This window comes from Globicephala melas, chromosome 20 (genome assembly GCF_963455315.2).
Source record: "Globicephala melas chromosome 20, mGloMel1.2, whole genome shotgun sequence".
In the NCBI taxonomy this organism is placed as follows: domain Eukaryota; kingdom Metazoa; phylum Chordata; class Mammalia; order Artiodactyla; family Delphinidae; genus Globicephala; species Globicephala melas.
Window position 1 is genome coordinate 3,856,650 of NC_083333.1, and position 23,474 is coordinate 3,880,123.

General features: G+C 43.4%; 1 long non-coding RNA gene across 2 annotated transcripts in view; it reads right to left on the reverse strand.

The window, feature by feature from the left end:
* Positions 1-564: 564 nt before the first annotated feature.
* The window catches only part of LOC132594126 (uncharacterized), a 34,877-nt gene continuing 11,967 nt past the window's right edge, over positions 565-23,474 (reverse strand). For both annotated transcript variants that reach the window (XR_009560318.1, XR_009560317.1), the window contains exons 2-4: positions 8,056-8,130; positions 4,211-4,341; positions 565-647 (exon numbers count right to left, since the gene is read on the reverse strand). This is a non-coding gene — a long non-coding RNA (uncharacterized lncRNA). The remainder of the gene's footprint in view (positions 648-4,210; positions 4,342-8,055; positions 8,131-23,474) is intronic.

Genomic DNA, 23,474 nt, shown 5'->3' on the forward strand with positions numbered 1-23,474 from the left:
TAGAAATCTGGGGGGGATCTTGGAGCCTGACAATCATACCTTCCCCAGAAGCAAACAATGTCCCTAGCCTCTTATATGTCCTTTCAGAGTTATTTTATTCAGAAACAAGCAATTATAAATATATGTATCTTTGCTTCCCTCCTTTAGACAAATGGTAGAATACTCCATATACCATTCTGTACCTTGCTTTTCTCACTTAAAAATACATCATGCTGATCATTCCACATTATTATTTAATGCATGCCTACTTCTTTTTTTTAATAAATGTATTTATTTTTATTTATTTTTGGCTGCATTGAATCTTTGTTGCTGAGCGCGGGCTTTCTCTAGTTGTGGCGAGAGGGGGCAACTCTTCGTTGCGGTGCACGGGCTTCTCATTGCGGTGGCTTCTCTTGTTGCGGAGCATGGGCTCTAGGTGCGTGGGCTTTGGTAGTTGTAGCACTCGGGCTCAGTAGTTGTGGCTTGCAGGCGCTAGAACATAGGCTCAGTAGTTGTGGCGCACGGCCTTAGTTGCTCCACAGCATGTGGGATCTTCCCGGACCAGGGTTCGAACCTGTGTCCCCTGCATTGGCAGGCGGATTCTTAACCACTACGCCACCAGGGAAGCCTGCAAGCCTACTTCTTTTTCACATCTGTATAGTGTCCCACTGTATAAATGAAGGATAATTAATTAAACCAGTCCACTATTGTGGGATGTATAAGCTAGTTGGAATCTTTTTTTCTTTTTTTAAGAGCAGAACCTGGCTCACATACTTCTAGTCATACAACTTTAGTCAAGTTACTTAACCTCTTTGAACTTGAGTTCCGTCATTTGTAAAGCAGGAATTTAAAAAGTCCCTCCTTCACACCTCACAGGATCATTGGAAGAATTAAATGAGATCAGTATGTAAAGTAAATAGCACAGAGTCTTCACTGGGCAGTGCTTGGTCGTGTGTGTTGTCTTCCTTTTCACTGTAATGAGCCCCCAGAGCCTGTCCTGCCCTGGGGAAGTGCTTTCCTATTTCCAGTCCCACACACTGGTATCTGGCTTCACCTCCTGGCTCAGCGACAGGAGGTTCAACTGGAAGAAAGGACCCCAGCATGCTGTCCAAGGGAGCCTATAAGGGGGCTCTCTGACTGCTTCTCACGCCCTTGTATTGTCACACATTTGCCAAAGGGCCAGCCCCGGCTGTTTGCCTCCCCGACACTGACCTAGCTGGCAAGGACTGCAGAGAAAAGTCAGGCCTGAGGCCTGGCACATCCTAGGGATGTTACTGCAGAGCAAACATGAGTTTGCTGGGCTGGGTGGATCCCAGTCAACAGGGAGATAAACGGATTAAAGACAAACAGGTCAGAACTCCCTGCCATGGAAACAGGAAGAAGGCGGGCTGCTGCTTCTGTTTGGGGTTGGTTTATCACCTATCTATCTATCTATCATCTATCTATCTATCTATCTATCTATCTATCTATCTATCTATCTAATAAATAAAACAGCTTTAATGACATTCATATGCCATGCAATTCACCCATTTGAGGTGTACAACTCAGTGGTTTTTACTATATTCAAGAATTGTGGGGAATTCCCTGGCGGTCCAGTGGTTAGGACTACGTGCTTTCACTGCTGAGGGCCTGGTTTCGATCCCTGGTCAGGGAACTAAGATCCTGCAAGCTTCGAAGCATGGCCAAAAAAAAAAAAAAAAAAATTGTGCAACCATTGTAACAATGTCATCATCCAAAAAAGGAACACCGTGCCCACCAGAAGTCACTCTTCCCTTCCCATCCCCACCCCTCCAGTCCCAGGCAACTGCTAATGTACTTCCTGTCTCTATGAATTTGCCTATTCTGAAAACTTTCATATAAATAGAATCCTATAATATGCAGTTTCATGATGTTTTCAAGGTTCATCCATATTGTAGCATGAATCACTGCTTTATTGCCAAATAATATTCCTTCCTATGCATGTACTGCATTTTGTTTATCCATTCATCAGTTGATGGGCTTTGGGGCTGTTTCTGCTTTTTGGCTATCATGAATAATGCTGCTATGAACACTCATGTACAAGTTTTTGTGTGGACGTATGTTTTCCTTTCTCTTGGGTATATATCTAGAAGTGGAATTGCTGGTTCATATGGTAACTCTATGTTTAACTTTTGGAGGAATTCCAAACTATTTTCCAAAGTGGCTGCACCATTTTACTTTCCCTCCAATAGTATATGAGTGCTCCAATTTCTCCACATCCTCACCAACACTTGTTATTATCTGTTTTTTCTATTATAGCCCTCCTAGTGAGTATGAAATAGTATCTCATTGTAGTTTTGATTTGCATTTCCTTGATGAATAATAATGTTGAGCAGCTTTTCATGAGCTTATTAGCCATTTGTATGTCTTTTTTGGAGAAATGTCTATTCAGAGCCTTTATCCACTTTTTTGTTGTTGTTGTTGTTGTACGCGGGCCTCTCACTGTTGTGGCCTCTCCCGTTGCGGAGCACAGGCTCCAGACGTGCAGGCTCAGAGGCCATGGCTCACGGGCCCAGCTGCTCCGTGGCATGTGGGATCTTCCCAGACCGGGGCACGAATCCGCGTCCCCTGCATCGGCAGGTGGACTCTCAACCACTGCGCCACTAGGGAAGCCCTATCCACTTTTAATTGGATATTTTTTTTTTATTGTAGGTTGTAAGAGTTCTTTACATATTCTAGTGGGGGGGTCTTATTTTAATCTTTTTGAAATTACTGTTTTCTCAGTCATATGCATACTTACTAGAGCAGTAACATGTTTGAATAAAGAATACAAATAGATGGGTTTATCAGGATGTTAAAGTGTTTGCAACCTGGTGCAACATTATGGGAGCCCTAGAGACCCCTGGAATCCAGGAGATCCAAATAGCAACTGTAAAAGAATCTGTTCAATCTCAGTAAAGATATTTCCTTTGTGTGTTTCTGTGCCTTCCTTGAATGGAAGGAAACAGAACTGTTCTACTACCTCAAGTCCACATCCCCAAGGGGAAATGACTCTGCAGGCAACAGCAGAATAGAGGCTATGGGACATTCCACTGTGCAACGGACATCACGATCCAGAAAAGCTTTCATTATTTCAGGCCGTCTCATTTCATTTCAATAAACATTTAATGAGGATTTCTTATATGTCACAAATAGAGATACGAAGATGAATAAGTCATGGAGAGAGAAATGGACACAAACAAAAGATTTTTCAATACTGAGTGAACAGACATTGTCCAAAGCATGCTGGGAGTGTGGAGGAAGGGGCAATTCCCTCCGTCAAGAAGGGGTACTGGTGAGAAGGGAGATTGGGAATTACGGTATCTTCACAGAGGAGATGATGTTCAAGCTGGTCTTGAAGAGTGAGTATGAGCTTGTCAGGTGAACAAGGAGAGTTAATAGCATGTGCAAGATCACAGAGGCATAGCAGAGCATGGTGAACTCCTCCTGTGCCTTTATAATGAATGGCTTTTGGATGAATCCATGAATTCCTATAGGGGCGTTTGATTCCAGCCCATCTTTAGGTTCAGAGTGGACGTGTTGAACAGAAGGATAGGGCTAGGGAAGAGAGTTCACCCCAATGCAGGCTGGGGCTGTCTGAGAGTTCAGCCTGATTCCTTAGTTTTTAAGGTCCAAGCTGGGTTGGATCCAGCCCAACACAAACTCTCAGATGGAGCATCATTCTGTCTCCTGTGAAAAAGTCAGGGAGAGGCGCCTCTAACCGCAGAGAGGGGTGGGTATGGCACTATAAAGGCGATTGGTGAGTGGGGAAGGGAGGGGACTCAGAAGATGCACTGTGTTTGCTCTACACCTCTGTTTGTCCTTATATCTAACCTAGTGTCTACAGACTTATAATGAGTAACTAAATCAATGACGTCAAAGCTGGACTCTTGGTGTAAAACAGGTACTTTTCTTCAGTCTTAAGGGCCAAAACACATTCCATTGCCCCTGGACCCTTGTCCTCAGGAAGCTGGTAAGAGGCCAAATCACAGTTTTCCAAGAAGCTCCAGGTGAGCTGCCAGCTGGCTGTGAATTTAGTCCCTGCTGCCCTTGTCTGGATTTGACCTGCTGCCCTAGGTGTGTGTTGCACTGTGAGAGCCTGGTGTGTCGGTCAGGAAGCTTCCTGATGTAAGTCACTGAAAGCTCAACTCAAAATTGCTTCAACAATAATGAAAAGTATATTCACAGAACAAGAATTCTGGAAGTCGGGTGGCTTCAGAGTTGGTGAACTTACCAGTCAAATTGGGTCATCAAGGACTTAAGTTCTTGCCATTTCATCTTCAGTGCACTGGCCTGTCCCCTTCAATGTCACAGGTCAGCTCCCCTCATGGTCCTAAGATGGCTGCTGCAGCTCTGTGCTTCACACTGCAGATATCAATGCCTAGCATTAGAAAACGTCTAATTCTCGCCATTCACCTCTCTTTAGGAGCAAAGTCCTCTTTTTTAGGACTTTCTCAAAAGTCCCCAGCAGACTTTCTCTCACATCTTAATGCTTATAATGACTTCACATACCCTTGCCTATCAATGACAGGCAAAGGGAGCAGACAACTGTGATTTGCTTAGAGTCTGACCAATCAGGATTCAGCCCCTGGGGCTTGAGAGGAGGCCAACCTCCCTTGAAGCTACCACCACCTTATACCCAATTAAAAGCTGAGGTCTGTTGGGTAAGCAATTAACAATGCTTGCCACACACAGGTCTCTGGTGGGCATTGCACATGCTTTATAGGTTTTTTGAGGAGGACAAACTCTTCCATTGGAGATTTTATCTGCATAAAGTAAATCGATTTTACTTCTACAAGTTCTGTTTTGTTCATTTTCAACAGCCCTTGCTCGTTACTCAGACTTCTAAGTGTCCCAATTTGAATGTCCCAGCTCTGATAATGTCAATGTCAGGTGTTTTTACAAGTCTGATTCTGCATTTGTGTCCTGTAGGCTACCATTTGTGATGCCTTGTTTCCTTATGTGTTTATTGATTTTTCTCAATTTTCTTCTAATTTATCTAGAGAAATTCTTTGAGCCCAAACCTAAAAGTGGAGTTTTTCAGAAAGAATCTGTGCTTGTTTCTGTCGGGCACTGGAGAACACTGTCTGCCAATGTACATCCTCAGTTTGGGGTTTTAAAGTTCAGGTTGCATCCCTGGGTGAGAACCAGCTTGGGTTTCAGATTTCTTGGGGGTGGGCTTAGGGAAGGAGTTCCCCACCGTCCTCAGTGCCAAGATTTAAGACAGGCTATTTTCCTTGTAGACTGCTGGGAGCAGGGTGGCATTTTTAATTCATCTTTACCATGAGGGTGTGGACATTTGGAAGCCCGTATTGGTGAGGGGCTCTGTTACTAAAATCCTCACATTCTGCAGGCCCCAGAGCCTTGCTGGGTCATGAAGTCAGTCAAGTTCACCAGATCTGGCAAAGACCTCAGGGTCAAAGCTGCCTTCAGTGCTCTCCTCTGCTCCTAGCCTGAGGATTTCTAGCTTTCTGGACAGCTCACAGATACTTTCCAGATGATACTGTTACTATTTCATTGTGGTAATTGACTGCTCAGAGGGAGAGTCAGTAGTTAGCTAGTCTGCCATGTTACCAGACACACAAGCTATTTTTCTAATTCTAAACTCATATTCATCGGTTAACAAAAACTGTGAAAGAAAGATTTAAGGTGAAGGAGCCCTCTGGAAAACTCAGTTTTCTCTTTTTAAAAATGTGTATTTTTAACAGGCAATTGGTCCACATAGTACAACACTCAAAAGGTACCATAGGACATTTAGTCTATTTGGACATTAAAGTTTCCTTCCCACCATCCCCTTCCCCAGCAGCCCCTCATTTCCCTCATCTTCCAGAGACAGTCTATACACATATAGAAATTACACATATCCTTCCCCTACTCCATCCCCTTTTTTTTAAAGAACGCAAATGATGGCAGGTTATTTTTCACCAAACAATATATCTTGGAAATTGTTCCCAACTACTACATAAAGAGCTTTTTCATCCTTTTGTATGGTTTCATAATATTCTGTTATATGGATAGTATAACCTACTTAAGCAGTCCTCTTATTTTTGGACAGTTAGGTTGTTCCCAGGCTTCTAAACAGTATGACAATGAATAACCTGGGGCATATATCATTTTATGCTTCATGAATATATCTGTAGGATAAATTCATGAAGGGGAATTGCTGAGTCAAAGGGCAGGTACATTGGTAATTTTGATAGAGATTACCATATCACTCTCTATAATGGTTGTAACAATTTGTACTTAATTCCAACATCAACATATAACGTGTGCTATTGATCTTTGTCAAGCTGATAGGTTAAATACAGTATCCAATAAACAAGAAACAAGCTTCTTGGCATCCTAGAGAAGTAACTGGTAGGCAGGAGGCCTGAGAAAATACTGTGACCCCTGTTGACCCAGAAAACAACTCCATCAAATCAACTCCTGGGATTTCCAAACAGACAATAGACTGGATTAAAAATTGCAAGTATTGGGGACTTCCCTGGCAGTCCAGTGGTCAAGACTCCACGCTTCCACCGCAGCGGGTGCGCGTACAACCCCTGGTCAGGGGAACTAAGATCCTGCATGCCTCACAACGCAGCACGTCCAAAAAAAGAAAGAAAGAAAAGGAAGTAGCAAAGAATTTTGGCAAAGAATTCTCTCTGACTTAGTCAGATAGAAGATTAAAAATAAAAAAATTCTAGTCTTCCTAAAACAAGTTCTGATAAAAACCCCTAAACATCCAAAGTCAACTAAGTACAGAAAGTTTAAGGCAAAGGAATTTCCCTGTGTCCCGCCAGGAAGAGGAATGTTTATAATCTCTGCACTGGCTATCATAGTTACCCAAAGAATTAGCTTCCTTTGTTTTAATTTCTATTAGGTGGGAGAGCATAAGGGATTCTCTAGACCACAGCTATCCCAGCAGAATTTTCTGTGATGCTGGAAATGTTTCATATCTAAGCCATCTATATGGAAGCCACTAGCCATGTCTGTCTATTGAGTCCTTGAAATGTGGCTGGTGTGACTGAGGCATTGAATTTTTAATTTTATTACATTTTACTTAATTTAAATGTAAATAGCCACGTGTGGTTAGCGGCTACTATCTTGGACTACACAGTTCTGGGGAGACAAGTTTAGAGTTTTCTTTTGCTAAGAGAGATGCCCATTTCTTACTGGGTCAGAATGCTCCAGACTGCAACATCGGGACATAAATGGGGTTGTCGTCTAAACTTTACTCCAGATTTCTCTTCTCTGCTCAGGGCCTACCTTCCCCTCAACTTGTTGAACTTCTAGCCCTTCTCCTCAGACCCTCCCCACATCATGCCCCTTCTGATCTGCTCCAACCCCTCCCAATTCAGGTTCATTTTCTTATCTCTCCATCTTCTTGTTCACCAGCCATCTTGGCTATGCCTAGAAGGCTTCCTCTTCAAAGCCAGTCATGCTTTGCGAGATATGTTCTTGAACAAAGACATTTCACTCCCTGTGAGAAATTATGTATTCGGTGCATAAAGGAATATTTCATTCTCCTCAGCACACTACACTTCACCTTACTCAACAGCGTGGTTTTCCTCACGAGTGCCATGTTCCCTTCCCTTTATGATACAAGAGGTTTTCATGGTTCCCATGTTGGTTTTTTTCTACCTCTTGAGCTTTGAAAATTGAGAGATTTCTCTAAATGTCCTATAAGGCCCTGAAATGAGTAAAGTGATTCTCTTGGGATCCCATCACTATCTCCCCCCACCTCCCCACCTCTCCCAGATGCAGCTTTGAGGCTCTTCTTAATTTGAAAGCCTCTTTGATTCTCAGCCTAAGGGTAGAAGGAAGGGCTCCAGGGCTATAAACTGATGGGCAGAGATTTTGATTCTATGTGTTTGATGATGCACCTCTGCCAGCTTTCTCTGATGGGTGTGTGACAAGCCTGGGGGCCCCCAGGCCCCAGGTAGAATCTAGCCTATTGTTGTGGCCACCAACTCAGGAAGGCACTCCCTCCACCTTCTTTATGAGGTAGTCACTTGTAACCTTGGGCCTCACACACAACTGTTTTTTTAAAGGTAAAAGAGATTGCAAGTGGAGTGATGACTTAGGGCCAAATTTTACCTTTCATTTTCTGTTCCTTCTAATTAGGAGAGTCAGTGGGATCCAGGATCTCCAATTACTGCAGGACTCTGCTTCCTGAAGGGAAAAAGAGTCAAGGTCAAGGTGTTTTTCCTTCAATGCAGACTACCTGCTGTAGTCCAGTAGAAGTTCTTCAATGATATCCTTTATCCTCTTCTAGCTCTGGTACTGATTCTCTTTTACTCGTGTTTTATTCCTTTCTTTCAGGAACTGGGGTTGCAAGGTGGTATGGAATTAGATGTTAGCCTTCAAAGTCACCGTCTTATCCAAAAGTACTAATAATTTCTTTCTTTCTTTCTCTAATTCATAGAAAAGCTCTTTAAGTTTAAATCAGATATTCATAACATTTTGAGTTTTGACCATGTCTGGAGAAAGGGCTTACTCAAATAAATATACTATCAAAACCTAACTGCTATAGCACACAGGGAGACAGGGTAGCATTGCCTCTATTTTCAAGATAATCTTTGGATTTCTTTACTCCTGTTCTGTTAGGGGGGGAAAAATGGGTTTAGAGAAATCTGAACAGTTCCCAAAAATAATAACCAGTTGAAAAGTCCTTTTGCTACAGTTTTCTCAGGAAGCCGAGCAAGCCTTTCCATTTCCTAGCAGGTCCCTCGAAGGTCAAAAGAACAGGGAATGTTTGCAAAGGCATCTTGTTTGCTTTTGTTCCCACCAGCACTTAGATCCCCTGGGAACACCAGACTCTAATAAGCAAAATAATCTAAGGAGAGGAAGAAGTAGCAGGCACCTTTTAGATGGGACGCACTGCAGCCAGAACATCGACCTGGGGATGGCTTTGCACCACATGGGTATTTTGAACTTGGAAAAGTTCCATCTGTTTGGTAAATGCATAGCTTTTTTTTCATTTTACCTATTGACCCCCTTCATTTAAAAAATAAAAATAGTTAACAAGATTTAACTGAATTTTCAAAACCCAATACACATTTTGGCTTGATGTAAGTAATTTCCATTTAAAATTTTGGTATTTATTAAATATAATTGTATTGCCTTTTAATTCTAATAGCTAACATTAAGTATTTTAGAAGTAAAATAAGGGACTTCTCTGGTGGTGCAGTGGTTAAGAATCCACCTGCCAGTGCCCGGGACATGGGTTCGAGCCCTGGTCCAGGAAGATTCCCACATGCCATGGAGCAACTGAGCCCACATGCCACGACTACTGAGCCCACGTGCCACAACTACTGAAGCCCATGTGCCTAGAGCCCACGCTCTGCAACAAGAGAAGCCACGGCAATGAGAAGCCCACACACCGCAACGAAGACCCAATGCAGCCAAAAGTAAATAAATAAATAAGAACTTTGAAAGTTTATGAAAAGTAATTATTTTGATTTTATACTTCATCTATTTATTTTATTTTTATTTTTAATTTTTGACCACGCCACACAGCATGTGAGATCTTAACTCCCTGACCAGGGATCGAACCAGTGCCTCCTGCAATGGAAGCACGCAGAGCCCATTGGACTGCCAGGGAATTCCCCTTAATTTATATTTTGATAAACTATATTCAAATTTTTTACACTTTGGATATAATAAGAACATATTTTTTTAATCCTTTAGGTCATTACTGTCAACAGAACACAACTATGTGAAAAATGTTGATTATCACAATTTTGTTATAATTTTGCTGAAACGAAGGTACAAAGTACAAAAAATAAATTTCATGAAATAAATATAGAATAACTTACAAAGTGTGCTTGCTTTATTTTATTACTCTCCCAAACATCCCTGACCCATCAACTGAACAGCAAGACAAGAGTTCCAACAGTTATTCTTGGTAACCTTTGATAATTTACTGATTTGGGCATATAAAACTATAGCTGTACATGTATTTTTAAATATTGTCATTTCAAAGATACAGTTGTCAAGACTGGAGAGTGGAACACATTTTATTTACCAGTGTGTTCACCTGATCTATGATTTTTAACATTTAGGCATAGGGTGTGTGGGCCTCTGTGAGTGCATTAGTCCCAGGGCCTGCAAATGTCAGGGGTAGCTAATCAGAGCTTCCCCAGGGATCATGGTGCGATCTTCTGCACTCAGCTTATCTCTTGAGGAGGAGTTCTTCTAGAATTCTAAGAAATATCATTTCTTCCACCACCTTACACCTAAAAGATGATTAATTTCAAGTCCCTTGACCATCAGGTTCTAGCTGTCACATAATTTGCCTTTTCAGTGTGATGCTCTCCTACTGAACCAGGGCTGGGGCCTTCCAAACAACAAATTAAGAACAAAACCCAGTAAGAACTAAAGAGCTGGAAACAGGCTGAGTTCTATGACACCTTGCTATTTCAAGTGAGGTCCTGGGAGCAGAAGCATTGGTGCTCCCTGGAAGCTTGTTCGAAATGCAAAATCTCAGGTCCCACCCCAGACTGACTGAATAAGAATATGCATTTTAATCCCCAGTTCATGGGTATGCCCATTAGGGTGTGAGAAGAACTTCTCTAACTCTGGACTGAGACAATTAGGGGAAAGGTGAGGAAGAGGGGGAGGATGGTGACACCGGATCAGCTAGATGCTTGGGGAGAGACACCCATGGGAGTAGTTTGTCCTGGGTTTCACTGACAGCAAGGGCACTCGGGTAGCAGCATAGGAACCCAATGTGGTGACTGGGCCACTGGGCCCCAGAGTGGGGAGGATGTACCAAAAGACATTTTAGGATGTCTGCCCACGCACTCTCTCTTCTGGGGGACTGCTGTCCCTAGATCCAGTTGCACTGGAGTGATCATGTCATAAACCGTGTGATCCTGAGCCCCCTGGTTATAACCCATATAATCAGAGATACATCTCAGGTCCAAAGGCAGCTAATTCATGGTCTGGTCAGTGACGTGACTTGTGGCCTAGCTGGAATATATAAGCTAGGCCATCAGATTCCTCCCTGGGGGGTTTAGGTTGGTTAAGGGCGGGGAGGTAGGCGTTCTGGCAAGTTATAAAGAATTAAGGTTGGGTGGCCCTAACAGGCGATGTGCAGGCCTAAAGTATGAGGCAATGGAGACACTGACTAAGCAGAGGAAGCTGGCCAGAAAAGAAAATGGGAGAGGAATGGAGGAGATATGCACACGCGCAAGGGGGCGGGGGGCAGCTGAGAAAGAGAAGGAGGTGAGAGAGCAGCCTCAGTTGCTGCCCTTCCTCTAACCCATGTTTAGTTTTTCCAGGTATAAGTCTTTGATTCTAGCAACCAACAGACCCTTGACTAGAAGAGTAGGTGAATTAATTCCTAATAGTCAAAACCTGAGTAAGCTGAGGCTATTGAACTATAATCCATCTATTAGAGTTGGCTCAGAAATTGGAAAGAGTGAAAAGAGTGAACTTTGGTGGGAAGAGATTGACCTCTGAGGACTGACATCTGGGTGTCTGGGCACTCAGTTTAGTACTCATGTGTAGCCTAGAGATTACAACAGCATGTCTTATTTGCCGTTACTTGGTTTGTCTCTCTGTTTTTCAAAATTGGAGGAAAATGTTCAAAAGTCCAACAGAAAGCTCAGATTAGGGATATTGCTGGTTAAGTACTTATTTCGAGCTTGGATTATCCAAATCATTTTTGTTAATAAGGTCTTAATATTTGAACATGTTAGAGGAGATTAATTAGGGAGAATTAAAATAATACTTCTGTAGCAGTCTTGGCTTGAACCTAACTGTGTCCACCACTGGGCTATTTAGACATATGTGGCCATGGGGGTGGGATAGTGCAAGTAGGGGCTCCGAAGGAGTCTGTTCTTGGGGCTCCATTTGTACAGAGTTGTTGAAGAAGGAGCATGACCTTTGCCCATGCCAGCAGAGGGGGTCTTGGGAGGGGAGTCAACACTGCCCTCTGAGCGCTAGGGAGAGCGGGGCTTCCAAAGATGCTGAAAGAGCTGTTGTCCCTAAGAAATCTGAAACATCAGGGCAAAAACCTCATTGTTTTGATGTCTGGGTGACATTGAAATGTGACCAAAAATGGTGGAGGGGCTCCCCCACTTCAGCAGCAGAGCCTCACGTGGGCCTCTGGGCACTGAGGGCAGTGGTATGACTCAGACACCCCAAGCCTGCTGGGCGAGCTACATTCTGTTTTAAGTTGGCTCTTACATGTCACATGAACTTGCTTTGCTCACAGTCTACACCAGGGGTCCCAAACCCCCAGGCCTCAGACCAGTACCCGTCCGTGGCCTGTTAGGAACTGGGTCGCACAGCGGGAGGTGAGCGGCAGGTAAGCAAGCGGAGCTTCCTCTGCCGCTCCCCATCACTCCCCATCGCTCGCATTACCGCCTAAACCATCCCCCCTCGCCCTCCGACCACAGAAGAATTGTCTTCCACGAAACTGCTCCCTGGTGCCAAAAAGGTTGGGGACCACTGGTCTACACCCTTAAACTCTTGCCCAACACCTGTTTTTTGTTGTTGCTGTTTTCAACTCCTGATGTCATGCATATCCCAAATCTTTACTTGTCTACTTGTGTCCAACAGGACTTACTATTGTGATCTCTTATCTGTTCTCCCCACTGCCATTTTTGCTCTCCTACATTCCATGTTCAGCGGAATAGCCAGCAGGAACTTTTACAAATGGAAACTTTCTCTTAATATTCCAATGTCTTCCCGTCATCCTTAGCATAAACCAAACCCCTCACCCGTGTAGTCTGGCCCCTCCCCATCAGGCATCACCTGCTTCTGCTCTCCTTGCTGGTTTCACTCCACCCCTGTGGACTTTCTCAAACACCTTTGAGCTCCTCAGTACATTTGTGGAAACTGGTCCTGCTGCTTGGGGCTCCTTCTTCTGTCAACTCAAATGCTACCTCTATTGCTAAGCCTTTCTTGACCCCTCTGTCTAAGATGGCTAGCTCTCTGCTGAAGCCACTTTCTAGTATCTCCTTATGTTTATGTTTTCATTGAATGTGTCACCATCTAGAATTTCCATGTGTCTGTTTCTTGTTTGTTTATTGCCTTACTCCCTCCAGTACAATGAAAGCTTCGTGATAGCAGAGCCCTCATCTGCCTCATCCGCTGCTATATTGCCAGCACCTAGAACAGTTTCGGGGACACAGCCGGTGCTCAGTAAATAGGCATGGAAAGCACAATTTAACTCCCTCCTATGTCTGATCTCCCACTGGTTGCTTAGCTCACATGCCTACATTTGCTCCTCTGGCTGTGGAGGTTCCCCTTTTATACCTGCTTATACCTCTTATACCTGCTTCTGGCAATTCTGATAAACTACTCAGATCAAGCCTCATCCCTGGAATTTTCTCTAGTCCCGGAAGAGGAAAGCTAATGGGTGGTTGACTCTGTGCGTTTAGAGTGTTGGTGTTTGAAATTATTCCTATTCCACACCCACTTGACTGCAGAGAAATCCTTTCTACCAGTACTTTGCTCTGTCTTGCACTTCTCTGCATGTTGACTCTTTTCTAAGATAGCAGACCTGCTTACTGGCAGCACCTGGGCCTCACATCCGAAGAGGTCCCCACCAGCCAGATGCTGGTTCTCTCTCCTAAGTTCCCATTTGAAAACTCCTGCGGGAGGACTAGCCTGACTTGTGTCATGTGCCCACCCTGCATCAGCCAGCTGTGACAGGTGGACTGAGTCCCACCGCCCAGGCATGACCACTGGGGTCCACTCCTGAGTCTCAGGGCTATTTTTGGAGAAGGGAAGCTTGTTGTGAGCTGGGAATATACCCCAATCTCTGTCTCTTACAGTGGCCCTCCACCCTTGGCTGACAGGACTCACAGTGGATATCTAACACAAACTGAGCCAGTAAGAATTCCTCTCTTAGAATTTTGAATAATAAATTAGTGTAGGGTAAATCAACTTTGTTGAGGCATAATTTACGTACAATAAAACACACCCAACTTAAATTCAAAGAGTTGTGACAAATGTACACAGCCATGAAATAACCACCATAATCAAGATATAGAATATTTAAATTATCCCTCAAAGTTCCCTCATGCCCCTTTGTAATCATCTCCTTCAAACCATACCTAGGCAAACACTCATCTATTTTCTGCCTCTACAGATGAGTTGGGCCTTTCCCAACTCATCTGTACAAAAGGGATCACACAGCGCGTATTCTTCTGTGCCCGGGTTCTATCATTTGGCACAATGCCTGTGAGATTTCTGCATGTTGCCCCATCTATCGGTAATTTGTAGAACACCCAGTTTTGGTCACAAAGTAACAACCGATCAACAGACAGAGAGGAAAGAAGCCAAGATACGGAGGGAAGTAGAGATGGAAGGCCACAGGGTCTAGAAGGGCTAGAGAGTAAACTCAGAGCCTGGTTCTAAAACAAAAACTTTAAAAACCACTACCACTACCCAGGAAAGTACAATACTATCCCATTTATCAAAACAAAGGGGAGGAAAAACAAGCCCATATATGAGTGTACTTGTCTGGGCAAAGGCTGGAAAGATACATACAAAGGGGTTAATTGTGGTTATCTCCGGGTGGTGGGATTATGGGTCTTTAAAAATATTATTTTTGCTTATCTAAATTTTAAAGTTTCTACAATCAACAAGGGTTATTTTTACTTTAAGGGGAAAAAGTATCTTTATTTTCAAACGTGCAGCTTTTAAAATCAGGCCGGGAAACTTCTCAAATGCTTGACATTTTTTAATGATGCAAAATGTTCCTAGCTACATTTCAAACCTCTGATGTGGCAGTTACAGCTCTGCTGCAGTTGTTTAAAAGCAAAACTTCCGAAATAGGATCATTTCTGACGAATTATTCACTAAGCTCAGTTATGTTGAAGGCCCTCTTAGGTCCTCTCAAATTCTAACTGTTCTATTTGTGGGCTAAAACCTTAACCCAGCTGTCCTTGTGATCCTTGAGCCTGTGGTCAAGTGGAAAGGATTGTACTTCCATCATTCTCAGAATGTGGGCCAGCAGAATCACTTGGGGTGGTTATAAAAATGCAGATTCCTGAACTGCACCCCAACATATGGACCCACAGTCTTTGGGAGTGGAGTTCAAAGGGTGACTTTTAACAACCCAATTAGGCTATTCTGAGACACACTCAACTTTTAGAGTCAGTGTGTTGATTTCTGACCAAATAAGCTTAGTTCCTCCCCTTAAACAGGCTTCTGAGGACTCCCACATCTAACCAGCTGATATTCACCTCAGCTCTGCCTCTGCTCCCAGGACTAGTCATAACCTCAGGCAGAAGAGAACAGAGCTGGTATTGATTCTGTTTTGTTTCAAAGAACTGTGTCCTTTGCTTTCGTGTGTTTACTCTCTCGGGAATACAAGCACCACCACCCCTACTCCTGAATCTCGGGCCTTTGTGGCGTTCTTGCTGTCCGGGGACCCCTTAGTGTCTAACTGGTTTGTTGCCTGCTTTCACGGACATCCTGTTATGTCCCAGCCAGGGGTTCTATTGTTTTGCATTACCTGTCTCCTGGGAGACCCTGATAATTTTTAATTATTTTTTCTTTTTGCGGTACGCGGGCCTCTCACTGCCGTGGCCTCTCCCGTTGCGGAGCACAGGCTCCGGACGCACAGGCTTAGCGGCCATGGCTCACGGGCCCAGCCGCTCCGCGGCATGTGGGATCCTCCTGGACCGGGGCACGAACCCATGTCCCCTGCATTGGCAGGCGGACTCTCAACCACTGCGCCACCACGGAAGCCCGACACTGATAACTTGATGACTGCCCTCCAGACTGACCCTTCTCTATTTGTGCTCATGTAGAGAAGGTTCAGTGCTCCTCCCCACCCATCCACTCCTACTCCTGGTCTTTGCTCTGCACTGGTGACTGTGCTTATTTCTAGATGCAAGTCCCATTCTGCTGAGTGGATCCTAAAAGATGACAAGAAGGAGATTGGCTCTAATAACTTAGATTTCTCTTGGGCTCATCCTTCCAAGTTCAACAATGGATGTTGAGCGTATTGAGTCTTATTGGGTCTTAGTGAAGTTGTCTCTAATTATTCTTAGAAGATTTTCTGGGTGCTGCTTTATCTGTACTTACCTTGTCCTCATTTCTTTTTTTAAGTTTTAATGATGGCATACGTTGAATTTGTCCTCAAGAATAGAAATAGTTGGACTTCCCTGGTGGCGCAGGGGTTGAGAATCCACCTGCCAATGCAGGGGACACGGGTTTGATCCCTGCTCTGGGAAGATCCCACTTGCCGTGGAGCAACTAAGCCCGCGAGCCACAACTACTGAGGCCGTGTGCCACAACTACCGAAGCCCATGCACCTAGAACCCGTGCTCTGCAACAAGAGAAGCCACCGCAATGAGAAGCCCGCGCAACGCAACGAAGAGTAGCCCCCCGCTCGACACAACTAGAGAAAGCCGGTGCACAGCAATGAAGACCCAAAGCAGCCAAAAAAAAAAAAAAAAAAAGAATAGAAATAGTCAGTAGAACACCAATGATCTATTACTATAATGTCTATATCACAGTTAAGATCCAAATAGTGTTGTTTTTTAAGTCAACTCGATCAAAGTCCACTACTTCAGAATCAACAGCCTCTCTGAAAGCACAGTAACACTTAAATATGGTTAAAACTCAAATTCAGAAGTTTGGTTAGTTGAAAGGCTTAATAAATTTCCAATTTGTCCAAATAGAATTACCAAGAGCAAAATTTAGGGTTTTTCTTACAGAAATACAGTGCACTAGAATTACTAATACTAGACAGTTGTTAGAAAATTTGGAGTCCTGAGATGCAGAAAATTGTGTTTTTCAAAGATGGCTACACAATATCTCCCACCTCACATGCTCCTCTCCCTTCAAGATGCATTCTTGAATTCCTCTCCCCTTAAATCTGGGCTGGTCTTCATGACTTCTTAAACAATAGAATTTGGCAGAAGTGAAGTTCTGGGATTTTCAGGGACAGGTCATAAGGAGCTGCGCACTTCTCTTGAGATGCTTGCTCTGGGACAAGTCCGCCACCATGTAAGAAATCCAACTCTCCTGAAACAGCTATGTTGTGAGCAAACCCGAGCGAGCCATGTGGAGAGAGACAGCCACGTTGCCCAGAGCCTAGCTGCTCCAGCCATGCCAGCCCAGGTACCAGACATGTGAGCCAAGTTGCCATCTTGAGCATGAGGTAACAAGGAATCCAGGCCTATTTCAGACAGTTTTCCTGTTGTTCTTCTGCCTAGTTAGAGGTTTGTGTCAAACTATACCACCATTGGCCATTGTGGCCTTAACGAGAGTCCTAAGTCTCCTAAGTTTCCACTTAAGTGTTTCCACTTAAGTGTTTTGATATGCTTTTTGCCCCTTCAAGAGCTTCTGTGCTGAGGGATTCCTGGTTGACTGGGCAGCAGCCATTCCCACACATCCATGGCTGGCCGTCAGGAATTTTCAGATGTTGATGAACATCATGGACTGGAAACTGCTAGGCAGCTTTTGGCAACAGGAATCCACCTTTTCTTGGCCCTCCTGGGATTCTTCTCTGCTTTACCATCAGCCATATGGAATTCTGCTGAAGCTCAAACCACAAAGCAAAGGGCCAACTGCACACAGAAGAGATCGCATTGCACTAAGAAGATTTCTGATACTCTCACTGAGGTCATGGGGAAGCTGTCCTACAAAATGTAGCTGATCTAGGGCCGCCTCCTGAAGGACAGCTTTTAAAAGCATTTCTTTCAGCTCTATCTGGCTTTAACCCTTGAGGCTACAGCGTGAGGATTCACTATGGCCACAAAATAAACACAAATGCTTATTTCCTAAATCAGAAATAACTACAGAGGGATTACCTGTTGGTCTAACACAGATTACTTTGCAAAATAACAGCCAACTTGGCGGTTGGTTGAGGAGGTTGGACTGTTAAACTTGCAGGGGAGAGGGTGTTGTGACTCCTGTTAGTATCTTCATCCTTTTGTTTCTTTTGTTATACTCTTTAGTAACTTTTTGAGGCAGTGGATGGGGTTAGCTGGTAGTAGAAGGGATTAGCTCAGGGTTACTTTTTGCTTCAGTGTGGGCTATTGTTGAAAGACCATCCATACCCATTTAATGCTATGCCAGGGCAGCAGAGAACATACAAGAAAGCTTTTATTAAGTTTTGTTCCTAGCTCTCACCAGTATTTACTGGGAAGACTGTGGCAACAGAGGCAATCTCTAGCCAATAGTTTCTTAGCTTGGGAATTCAGATGATTTGAAAATAATGCAATATGGAGGAGAAAAAGAGGGTCTCGTTTTACAACTACCTAAATAATTTACTTAATATTGACACCCAAATTTGCTCACCTTTGTGTCTATGCCTTGCTCTATACATTGAAATTTTGTTCATCATAACAAGGAAATACTAGTGAGTGAGAACCACAGTGGTGTTGTCTTGGTTTTCCAAGGTTTCATCCACAAAGGCCCTAAAGACAGCACCGGATTTTAAAGGTGCCAGTGCAAATATTTAAACATGATTACACAGCATGTTCCCCTTGAGAAGCACATCTTGCATTAGAAAAGTCAGCTCAGGAAGTCTAAAGCTTCAGAGCAGAGAAAGACATTGTTTGTATCACAGCGAAATATGGTCAGTGTTACGTCACTGCTTATGTCAAAGCAACTGAGTAATACCACAAATTAAAAAGAAAACAATTTGCTGATTCACTGCATCCTGGATCAGAATTGCAAACAGAGTTGGTTTTAGTGAGCACAATGAACCAATGGAGAAACATATGGAGAAAGTGTTTGCTACTCTTTTGTCTTTTTTTTTTTTTCCAAGTAGGGATAAATGGAAATTCTGGCTATGGTAGAATTTGTAGGTTTTCCCTGAGTGCTTCCCTACTCTCCCGCCCTCCGCTGAAGCCCAACTAAATGAGACTATCATTTTGGCTTTTATTGCCTGAACAAAGCAGGGCAGGCCAGCTAGCCTAGGATTCCAGCTCTGGGTGTTAATCCCCTAGGTGACCTTGACATCTTGCTACTGAGACCCCACCTGCAAACTGCTCTGATCTTTGAGAGCCTGGATGTCATGGAGAGACGTGCTAAGCTTCTGTAGGATATTTGTAAGATTATATGTCAATATTTCTGGGATATTCAGAAATTTTATTGGTGGTATGTTTTTTAGTTCACAGTGAAATTATAGCATCCTTTGCTATTTAATAATACAACCAATTTGCTTATTAAATTTGGCTTTCAGGGCTTCCCTGGTGGCGCAGTGGTTGCGAATCCGCCCGCCAACGCAGGGGAAACGGGTTCAAGCCCTGGCCCGGGAAGGTCCCACATGCTGCAGAGCAACTAAGCCCGTGCGCCACACTACTGAGCCTGTGTGCCACAACTACTGAAGCCCACGTGCCTAGAGCCCATGATCTGCAACAAGAGAAGCCACCGCAGTGAGAAGCCCGCGCACCGCAATGAAGAGTAGCTCCCGCTCGCCGCAACTAGAGAAAAGCCCACGTGCAGCAGCGAAGACCCAACACAGCCAAAAATAAATAAATAAAATAAATAAATTTATTTAAAAAAATTGGCTTTTAAAAACTCATATGCACTCTTTGAGGCATTGCGAACTAAAAAAAAAATCACAGAAACACTTCTAATTTTCAACCATTTTTAACAAATAGGGGCACATACAGTGCCTTTGGAAGGTGAGCTCATTAAATCTATGCGTCTATAGAAATCTTTGCAGGTAATGGGCCTCATACTCCATAACATGTACAGTACATGGATAAATGAAGACATTGGTTCTTATGACAATCTTGTTGAATATAGAAAACCCATATAGTAAAGAAATGGTGGAGGAAAGCTCCACCACCACGACCCCACCCCCCCCAACCAAAGACGAATGCCCTATGGTATTCATTGTAAAAGTAGAAACACTCTCAGAGATGTGAGGTCTGCAGAATGACTGAGGCATAGAATGATTGAGGCAATACCCATAACACAGTAAGATGAGCTCACTGAGAAACTGAGCCATGCGGCTGAGCTCCGCCAGAACCCCCCAAAAACCAGGAAGGCAAGAAAAATGGGGCATACCTTAGGATCCAGAGAAAAGAAATCTGTGAAAGGGGTTTGATAACTCCTATTTGTCCGAAGCAGAAACACTTAAAAATTATTTTTAAAACTTCCTGTAATTTAAACATCTTACCTCTACCTTTGTGACACAATCACTGTAATTCTTCAAGTTATCCAATTTTTATGCAAAGTATTGGACTGGTTGAATGCCATTTTATAAGTTAGATTGATTTCCTTTATATGGTTTACAATTTTGCTTGCTTTTTGTGTTTGATATGATCAACTTCTACTAAGTTCATTTTTATAAAGACATAATTTATGGGGCTTCCCTGGTGGCGCAGTGGTTAAGAATCCGCCTGCCAATGCAGGGGACACAGGTTTGAGCCCTGGTCCGGGAAGATCCCATATGCTGCGGAACAACTAAGCCCTTGCGCCACAACTACTGAGCCTGCACTCCAGAGCCCGCGAGCCACAACTACTGAAAGCCCGCCACCTAGAGCCCGTGCTCCGCAACAAGAGAAGCCACTGCAATGAGAAGCCCACGCACGGCAAAGAAGAGCAGCCCCTGCTCGCCGCAACTAGAGAAAGCCTGCTCACAGCAACGAAGACCCAACACAGCCAAAAATAATAAATAAATAAAACATAAATAAATTTATTAAAAAAGACATTTATTTTGGACGAGTTTTCCTGTAGTGGAGATTTTTATGACTATCTTTTCTTTCCTAACTTTTGTTGTCATGGAGAAAGCTGGGAGAAACAGATACAATGGTTTTTGTTTGGGGGGGCTTTTTCTGTTCTGTTGCTTATATTCCATGTCGTACAGTGGAAAGAATGATGAACTTCATCTATGAATAGCTTAGGAGAAAAAAGGGAGACCTAAATTTAATTTATAATTAAAATTTAAAATTTAGGTATAGTCCTTCCTTTCATAACACTTTCCCTGAAAAAAAAAAAAAAGAGAGTGAGTTATACTAAATGGAAACAGTTTGTTCATCTAAAAACATTAACTTCTTGGCTCCACCGTAGCACTTTTCTTAATACTCAAAATTTAATACGTGTCCAGCTTCACCTACCCTCTACTGAACAGTATGCATTGTTCTTGCTTGTTAAACAGCGTAAACAGCAATTCTTAAATTCCACTGTGATAACAGAGAAACTTAAGCCTACCTACTTAAAAAAAAAGTAAAACCACAATTCACCTAAATGCCAAGAGGTAAGAAAATAAATCAGATTACTACAGAGATGATTCATTTGGAGGCCTTTTGTTTGTTTTCTTTTAAATAAGGTGGTGATTGAAAATGAAAAGGCTCTGAAGTAAAAGCCTAGCTCTGCTATCTTTTATTAAAAATTTAGGGAATACAATTTTAGAAACCTCGGTTTATCCAGCAGTTATCTTAATTTGGGCAGTAGAAAAGGAGCAGGGCAAATATCCCTGATGATGGACTTCTAGGTAATTTCCAGGAATGAAATACCACTATTCTTTTTTTCCTCTTGCAAGTCATTTTTCCCAAAGTACACATGGTCCCAGGATTGTTAGATGACTTTTCCATTGTTCTCTTGGTAAGGGGGCAGGATGCATACTTGAATCCTGAACTATTTATTTATTATGATAATAAATTACTCAAAATTCCCTCCCTGTATGTTTCTGGCTAGGGTGAACTACAAGATACATTTTTACACAGATCTGGGGTTTGGAAGCAAAGAAGCAACCACTTTTTTTCTTTATAAATTTTATTTATGTATTTATTTATTTTTGGCTGTGTTGGGTCTTCGTTGCTGCATGCAGGCTTTCTCTAGTTTTGGTGAGCGGGGGCAACTCTTCGTTGCGGTGCGCAGACTTCTCATTGTAGTGGCTTCTCTTATTGCGGAACACGGGCTTCAGTAGTTGTGGCGCATGGGCTTAGTTGCTCCGCAGCATGTGGGATCTTCCCAGACCAGGGCTCGAACTTGTGTCCCCTGCATTGGCAGGTGGATTCCTAACCACTGTACCACAAGGGAAGCCCCAAGAAGCAACCACTTTGTAGCTAACATTATTGCTTATCTGCTGGCTTATCTTGATGGCATGGGACAGTGGCTGGACCTACAACTGCTCCACCTTCCCCTGAATCGTTCTCCAGCTTTTTCAGCTCCTGGGTTAGATATATAATGAAGGGGACAGCTTCTCCCACAGGCTGTCTATACCATCAAGGTTAGAGGCAGTGAGAAGTGACATGGTTTCAGTCTGTCCTCCTGGGGTTTTAGCTCATGCTTGTAGTTTCCAGGTTGTACTTGCTTTTCCCTACTTTATATCTATCTTCCCTTCCAGGCTGTCTTTGCTGAAATCTTCAAGCTCCAGGATTAGGTGTGATCACAACAGCTTTACAGAGACTGCTTAAAGAGGCCCCACAATTGCGTAAGATTAGATATGATTTACATGATACACACACACACACACAAACACACACACACACCACACACACACACACACACCACATACCACACACACACACCACACACACACCACACACACACCACACACACACCACACACACCACACACACACACCACATACACACCACACATACCACACACACCACACACACCACACACACACACCACACACACACACACCACACACACATACACACACCACACACACACCACACGCACACACCACACACGCACACAACCACACACACCACACACACCACACACACACCACACACACACCACACACACACCACACACACACACCACACACACACACCACACACACCACACACACACCACACACACCACACACACGCCACACACACACCACATACCACACACACACCACACGCACACCACACACATACACCACACACACCACACACACACACCACACACACACCACACACACCACACACACACACACACACACACACCACACACACACACACACACGCACCTCCTAGTGCATTCTGCTCCTTCTGCTCCTGTGGGTTCTGAGGCTTCAACTGAATCCTGGCTGATTGTATTTCATTGATTTTATTATAGTTGGGTAAATGCATTATCTTCTTTGGGTTTGCACTTCCAAAAACTTTATCATTCAGAATAGTGTACTGCAGGTTGGTTATATACGTTTTGTATTTTTAAGACGAATTAAACTCAATGCCTGAATTTGAAGAACAATAAACTTGATCAAATAAACAGCTTGTTCACATCTTTCAGCTTTTCACAATTGCCTAACTTATAAAAATTGCTCTGGGACAAAATAAAAAGAGATAATATACACATTGTTCTTAGAAATATGGAGGTAGACATCAGAAGAGAACAATTTAACCAGTTGACCAGTTGCCTCTGGGTGGCAGGAAGTGAGGATAAGGGCATCCGGAGATGCTGCTTTTGGTAGAAGACTTTTTAAGCATCATTTGACTCCCTAAACTAGCTGAATGGAATATTTTGATAAAAATAAGCATTGTTACAAGAAAGTTTTCATAAAAAGCCAAGTTCTGTGCCACCTATTTGTAATAGGGCAGGCAAACAGGAAGGAAATAGTGGACTTCCCTGGTGGTCCA